This window comes from Otolemur garnettii, unplaced genomic scaffold, assembly GCF_000181295.1.
Source record: "Otolemur garnettii isolate 467f Iridium unplaced genomic scaffold, OtoGar3 scaffold00011, whole genome shotgun sequence".
Lineage (NCBI taxonomy): Eukaryota > Metazoa > Chordata > Mammalia > Primates > Galagidae > Otolemur > Otolemur garnettii.
In genome coordinates this window covers 31855449-31863123 of record NW_003852406.1, presented here as the reverse complement: position 1 = coordinate 31863123, position 7675 = coordinate 31855449, and the positions used below count along the sequence as shown (strand labels likewise).

Sequence of the window (7675 nt, the reverse complement as noted above, 5' to 3'; positions counted from 1 at the left end):
AGATTTCACTCATTCTGCCTTGGAAATGTTTCTGAAATGTACCCCAATAACCAGTGTCTCACACAACCTCCCTGTTACTTCTCATCTGAATTTAAGCAGTAGCCTCCAACTCCTCCTCTCTTTTCTACATCCCCCACATCCTACTCAATCAAACCCCCAAATGCCTCCAGAAGGATCTTCCTGAAACACAAAATGAGCAGATCAAAGCTCTATTGGCTTCTCATTCCTATTGTATGAGTTCTTAAAGTCCTCCAATAAGAAGAATAGTTGAGCATTTTAGAAGTTCAAATTGCAGGTTCACAGTCTGAACAAAATTAACAAGACTCCCTAGGGGAGAAGCTTGGAAATCTAGCTTTATAACTGTGCCCCCCCCCCATTGTCATTCTTGGAATGGTTTGGCCTAGGGCAATGGTTCTAAACCTGGGTTGATTCTGTCCTGGGGCCGTTTGGCAATGTCTGGAGATATTTTTGGTTGTTATAACTGGGGACGGGATGTTACTGTCACCTCTTGGCAACAGGGAGGCTGCTGAGCAGCCTCCAGTGCACAGGGCTGCTCCCATAGTTACTGGCTGCAAATGTCACTCATGCCAAGTTGGGAAATGCTGGCTGAGGACATAAAACACAAACGTCTGCCTCTGAGGACAGCCAATTGTTCTCTAACTCTATCAAATGTTGATTGCTCCATAACAAACATCCCAAACCTAGGAGCTTAAAACAATGATTTATTATCTATGATTCAGTGAAAGCACTGTAAAATTCTGCAGCTGGTCTTGCTTGGGCTCTCTCATGGAGAAACTGGAGGTGACAGTTGTTTTGTGATGGCTGTTCATCTAGGGCTTCTCCTTCCACATGGTCTGTCACAGCATGGAGTTTTCTGAGAAACAGGGGCATGAGCTTGGTCTGTCTCAGAAGTCATATAATAACACTTCTGCCATATGCTAATGATCAAAGAAGGACCGAAGACTGAGCTACCTTCGAGGGTTAGGGAGATGAAGTCTACCTTTTGAGGCACAGAACTTACAAGGAATTTATGGTCAATGTTAATCCACTGCACCAACCCACCATTTCAAAACTATCCCCTAGGGTGCACCACTTCTAACTAACCCTATGTCATGTTGACATAGTGTCTTAAAATAGTTAAAGGATGTGGATGTGCTTCCGGCCACTTCCTACCTCTGATTACATTCAGGGTGCTGGCCCTTTGTGTGACCTCAGCCTGTGCAAGTACTCTCTTCTTGTCCCTACCAAACTCCTCTCATTCCTTAAAATCCAATATAAATGCCTGCTTCTTGGTGAATGTTTTATTGACTCCCGTAGGAAAATTAGGGCTTCTCTCTTCTGTGTCTTCATGCATTTTACTGGTCTGCCTTCTGCATAGTACTTACCATGTTCAGTTAAAAGTTGTCTGCCTGAAAGCATGCCTCCTCACTCATTAGACCAGAAACTTATTTTTTCTGAAAATTTATGGGGTTTTTTTTTTGTGGATAAAAGAGTGTAACAAATACATCAATCCTCTCCTTCCCTGTGGTCTTGTATGAGCCCTTCTTTTAACTTTTCAATCACAATAGATTCTATAATAGATCTGAGTTTTCCCCCTAGTCTTGTTCTTCTGCTTCAGCAGTGTCTTCATTCAAGAGCAACAACATTTTTTGTTTGTTTGTTTGTTTGTTTTGAGACAGAGTCTCACTATATTGCCCTCAGTAGAGTGCCGTAATGTCACAGCTCACAGCAGCCTCAAACTTTTGGGCTTAAGAGATTCTCTTGCATCAGCCTCCCAAGTAGCTGGGGACTACAGGTGCCCACCAAGCCAGCTGTTTTTTGGCTGCAGTGATTTTTGTTTAGCTGGCCTGGGCTGGGCTTGAACCCACCAGCTTTAGTGTATGTGGTCTGCACCCTACTTACTGAGTCACTGGTGCAGTGTCTTTCAACCTTTTTTGCCTCGTAACCTATTTAAACTTCCATGGCACACTTAAATTATGTTGTCAAAAAAAGAGTAAAACATAAGAATATACTTACTGTGCTTTGAACTTCTTTGGAAAATGATATAATTAATAATATTTATGAATTTTCACAGTGCCCCTAAGATCCTTTTGTGGCATACTGTTTGAAAATCACTTTATTACAGCAATAAACAAACATTTATAAACTTCTTGTTAAACTTGGCAAGAGTGGAAGTGAAATCAGGAACATATTAGTCCAAGTTTATATAGATAATGCCATGAAGAAAATGGCAGTGTACAAATAGATTAAATTGAGAAGAGAGAAAGTGTCACTGATGAAAAGAGGTGAGTGCAGCTGGTAATGAGCAGAACTGATGAAAACATTTCAATACTTCATCAAATTGTGCATCAAAATTGTTGGCTGACTGTGAGAAGCATAGCAGACCAAATAAACATCAAGAGGAAAACATTAACTGAAAATCTTCATCAGCAGCTATGGCTCTTGCATCACAACAATGCACCAGCTCACACAGCACTATCTGTGAGGAAGTTTTTAGCCAGTATACCAATAACTGTATTGGAACACCCTCCCTACTCACCAGATCTGGCCCCCAGAGACTTTTTTCTTTAAAGGAAATATTGAAAGGAAGACATTTTGAAGACATTCAAGGGTATCAAGGGTAAAATGACAACAGTTTTGATGGTCATTCCAGAAAAAGAATTCCAAAATTGCTTTGAAAGGTGGACTAGGCACTGATATTGGTGCATAGCTTCCCAAAGGGAGTACTTCAAAGGTGACCGTAGCGTTTTTTTGAAATGAGTTCACAAACTGAATTTTCAGACTTCATAAGGAGACCCTGTCTCCAAAAAAACCCAGAAAAATTAGTCAAGTGTGTGGCATACAACTATACTCCCAGCTAATGAGGAGGCTGATGCAAGAGGATTGCTTGAGCACAGGAGTCTGAGGTTGCACTGAGCTATGATAACACCACTGTACTCTAGCCTAGGAAACAGCAAAACAGTCTCAATAATAATAATAATACAGCAGCATTGGTTCATTAATTATAACAAATGTACCATAAAATGTTAATAATAGGAGAAACAAGGGTATATATGAACTCTCAAAAATTTTATTTTAAACAGTGAAACTTTCAGTAGCCCCTTAGACACCCCTCTATACCCATTTCCTCTCCAATGAGCTTGCATGAGCGACCTGCCTTGGATGGGCCCTGGGCTAACAGACTTCCCACTGACTGCTGCTAAGGCACACCCTGTTCAGTGAACAGGATCGGTGGAGGCCCAGCTGTCTGATGTGCAGCAGACAGTATGCTGACATTTTCTGTATTCCCATCTAAATACTCTTCCTCATGTTGCCCCCCAACTCTGGACCCTGAGAGGCTGGCCCACATGGACTTCCTCAGTGAACATCCTTGGCCTTTAACCTCCAGTTGTACTTGGTCCATAAGATACAAGAGATGAGAGGGAGGGAGAAGTATAAGGTTGAGTTATTTATTCTGGGTTCTAGCCCTCCTGAGTCACAGAAGTTTTGTGACTTGCTTTTACCAAAGCTCCTGTTGGTGGCCTTTCCCATCCAGTTATTCTTTATACATTCTAGTAACAGCTTCTTCTCTCCATGCCTTATCAGTCCAAAGCACACCGGTAACGCCTAGTAACCCCACCAGTGCCCTGGGTACTAGCCAGATGCATGCTTGCCCCAGCGTGGGCCCTCGATAAATGTTTATTAAATGAATGAAATAACAACATGTTAATGTTAGAAGAGTTCCTAGTGACACTATAACTAAGGACAAACTATGACACCTTCAGTTTACCAGGAGAGTGATCTGAGTTGTTTTATAATAGTTCTCTAATCCTCAGTCCCTTTAGAAATAATAATACCTTCCTTACTAAGTTGATTACATGAAAAACAGTCTATGCAAAGTGCTCCGCACAGTGTCTGGCACAAAAATAAATGTTCAGTAAGCAGTACTTATAAATGTTATCTAATTAGTTATCTAATCTGGCCATGGCTAAAGTTAGATGGCCTTTTGAAATAGATAAATGAGTTTGGACACAAACAGATTATTATCAAGCAACCAAAAGTGGCAAGCAAAGTTGTAAACATGTTCAACCCAACTGGTAAGCAAAGAAATTAAAAATAAAACAACAGTGAGATATCATGTCTTGCCTCCCAAACTAGAAGATTATCTTAAAAATGCTTTTTTTTTTTGGTAGAGATGGAGTCTTGCTATGTTGCCCGGGCTGGTCTCACACTCCTGGCCTTAAGCAATACCTCCTGTCTTGGCCTTCCATAGTGTTGTGAGATTATAGCCATGAGCCACGACACCTGGACTGGTTTAATAATCCTAAAAGTAGAAAGGCACACTGAAACAAGGGCTCTCGATCTTTCATCTGGGGCTCAAAAATACCAGGAGGTAATAGTTTTCAAAATTTATGTGCCCCTATCAGTAATTGCCCTGCGAATAAGTCATAGTTATACACAAAGACATGTGAATAAGGAAGTTTCCAATACCATCATTTGTAAGAACAACAAATAAATAGGCAGAAAGACAGATAGATGACAGAAAGAAAAGAATGCTAAATCTCCATCAAAAACAAAAACAAAATCTCTTACAGGAGAGGGAGGGTTGGGGAGGGGGGAGGATGGGTGAAGGGATGGAAATTGGTAAGACCACACCTATGGTGCATTTTACAAGGGTACATGTTAAATTTACTAAGTGTAGAGTAAAACACAATAACTGAACACAATAACTAAGAAAATGTGGTGAAGGCTATGTTAAGCAGTTTGATGAAAATATTTCAAATGGTATGTAAAACCAGCACATTGTACCCCATAATTGCATTAATGTACACAACTATGACTTAATTAAAACAAAACAAAAACAAAACACCTAACTAAATTATGATGCCACCCTCTAGGACAGCAAGTTCTCAACCTGTGGGTCCTGACCCACAGGAACTATATTGAAGGTTTGCAGCATTAGGAAGGTTGAGAACCACTACTCTAGGAGCTGCTATGTAGGTAGCTATGTATTAAACATAATTGAGTCTGTCCAGGACTGATGCCTGCTTGTGTTTAGGTTGTTCAATGTTCAGGGAGCCACTGGAAAGGGAGATTCTTTGTCATCATAGATATACTGATAAGGGAGTTCACCAGACCTTGTGTGAGTTAGTCTTGGCACATATGGCCATATGTGCACTCAGCACCGTGGGCTCCCATGCAGACTGGCACACCCACGTGTATGCAGTTAGAGCCAGTCCCAGACCTAGTCTCGGGGCCCATTGAAGTTTCTTCTTGTTCACCTGATGCCCCACTTCCTGCCTCCTGCCCAATTCCAAATCTGACACAGATTCCTCATTTGGAGATGGGCTGTGCCTTTTCTGGAGGCCCAAGCACCTTGGCGTTCAGGATATTCAGGGTAGAAGTGGGCTCTGGAAAGCACCCTTAGCAGAGATGATGAGATTGTGCAATGATCCACTAACTTAAAAAATATTTTATTTGAGGCAAGAGAAGCTTTCTCTAACTCTGGTAAAAACATTGAGTCAGTTAGCATAAGCCCTTTAGGTCTGTCTCTGTGCATCTGTAGAAAGCAAATTGCAGAATGACAGGTACAGTGTAATTCCAACTAAGTGAATATGTTCATCTACCTAAATACACAGAGAAGAGAGGTGTTGCTAGGGGCTATTGATGACTAGGGTACAGACTGGGAAGCGAGGAAGGCAAGCTGTGAGGTTTGTTCTTTATAGTCTGAAATTTTTGACATGTCAAAGTATACTCAAATTACTTGTATAATTTAGAAAATTATTTTAATATTCTGATCAGGACTAATAGAGAAATGTCAAAGTCAGATTCAACAACTACAGTCATTCAGTACAACATTTCAGTTTATGAAGAATCTGTAAGATGAGGCCAGTGCAGTGGCTCATGCTTGTAACCCTGGCACTTTAGAAGGCAGAAGCAGGAAGATAGCTTGAGGCCAGGAGTTCAAGACCAGCCTGGGCAACATAGTAAGATCCCATCTCTACCACAAAATAAGAAAAATTAGCTGGTGTAGTCATGCACATCTGTAGTCCCAGCTATAATACTTGGGAGGCTGAAGTGGGAATATCACTTGAGCCCATAAGTTCAACACTGCAGTGAGCTATGTTGGTGACACTGCATTCCAGCCTGAGCAACAGAGCAAGACACTGTATCTTAAAAAAAGAAGAGTCTGTAACCTGTCTTTGAAAGTTAAGAGAATTTATGTTCTATGAACATGAAAATACACCAATAATATAGTAAGTGAAAAAGGCAAGTCACAGAACAGCACATATTATGATTGTATCTGTCTTAAAAATGTAGACATAAGTATACACACAAATAAAATAAGTGCCTGAAAATATGGATGACAAATTGAAAATAATGATTATTATCTCTGAGGTATGGGTTTGAATAGTAAGAAGAAGCTTACTTGTGAAGTGAAGCTTACAGTGAATATTAATTTTATAATAAACAAATTATATACTATGTATAAACAAATATATAAATTGTGTGTTTATATTTATCATATATGTGTATGTGTATGCCTAGGAAAATAGATGAGGACATTATATATCAAAAACATTCAGAGAGCAGGACGTCCGGCTTCCAGCTCAGAACTTTGGTACTGTCAGCAACCAAAGAGCAAATTAAATATGGGTGATATTGAGAAAGGCAAGAAGATTTTTGTTCAGAAGTGTGTCCAATGCCATACTGTGGAAAAAGGAGGCAAGCACAAGACTGGGCCAAATCTCCATGGCCTCTTTGGGAGGAAGACAGGTCAGGCTGCTGGCTTCTCTTACACAGACGCCAATAAGAACAAAGGCATAACCTGGGGAGAGGATACACTGACGGAGTATTTGGAGAATCCCAAGAAGTACATCCCTGGAACAAAAATGATCTCCGCTGGCATTAAGAAGAAGGGAGAAAGGGCAGACTTGATAGCTTATCTCAAAAAAGCTACAAATGAGTAATAGTTGGCCATTGCCTTATTTATTACAAAAGAGAAATAGCTCATGGCTTTTTTTTTAATGTGTACCATAATTTGACTGGTTTCATTTACCAGAATTCAGATCATGAACGAGTGACAGAATATTTTTGTTGGACAGTCCCGATTTAACTAAGACTGGCTTATGGTTAAATGAATATGATCTTTTTTTTGGATTTTGATAGTGATTCCAGTTCAATAAATGCTATCACTGTTTTCCATTTCTAAAGCTATGTTCAGATTTAATTAGTGATGTTTACCTTTTCACAAAGGTAGTCAATTGCCATCCCAAAGCCTGTTGAAGACTGGTTTTATATTAAGATTTATATAACTGATTATGTGAATATATTTAAATACTGGGGAAATCCCCTCACTGTCTCAGAACCAAGCAAGACTCACTGAGGTTTTAATTGGTGTTCGTTAGCCTGTTAAAGGTGAGGGCTGGAGAGAAGGTAGCAATGTTTGCTTTGTACTTTTGATCTTTATTATGCCAATCTAATTTCCCTGGGTCTACTAAAATGCTGCCTTTTATTTATTGAAAGGCATTTTAGTGTGGTGTATGTGTAATGTCAAATAAAGAATATTTAACATTAAAAAAAATTGATGGGATTATGGGTGATGGTTACTACTGGATTTTTTTCATGTATCTTTCATATTTTCACCAAAGACCTCATTTTATTATCTAGTAAGAAATACTTTAAGCTAAAAAGT

At 39.8% G+C, this 7675-nt stretch overlaps 1 pseudogene; it reads left to right on the top strand.

The window, feature by feature from the left end:
• The first annotated feature begins 6632 nt into the window (after positions 1 to 6632).
• Positions 6633 to 6980, top strand: LOC100949409 (annotated as a pseudogene).
• The last annotated feature ends 695 nt before the right edge of the window (positions 6981 to 7675 follow it).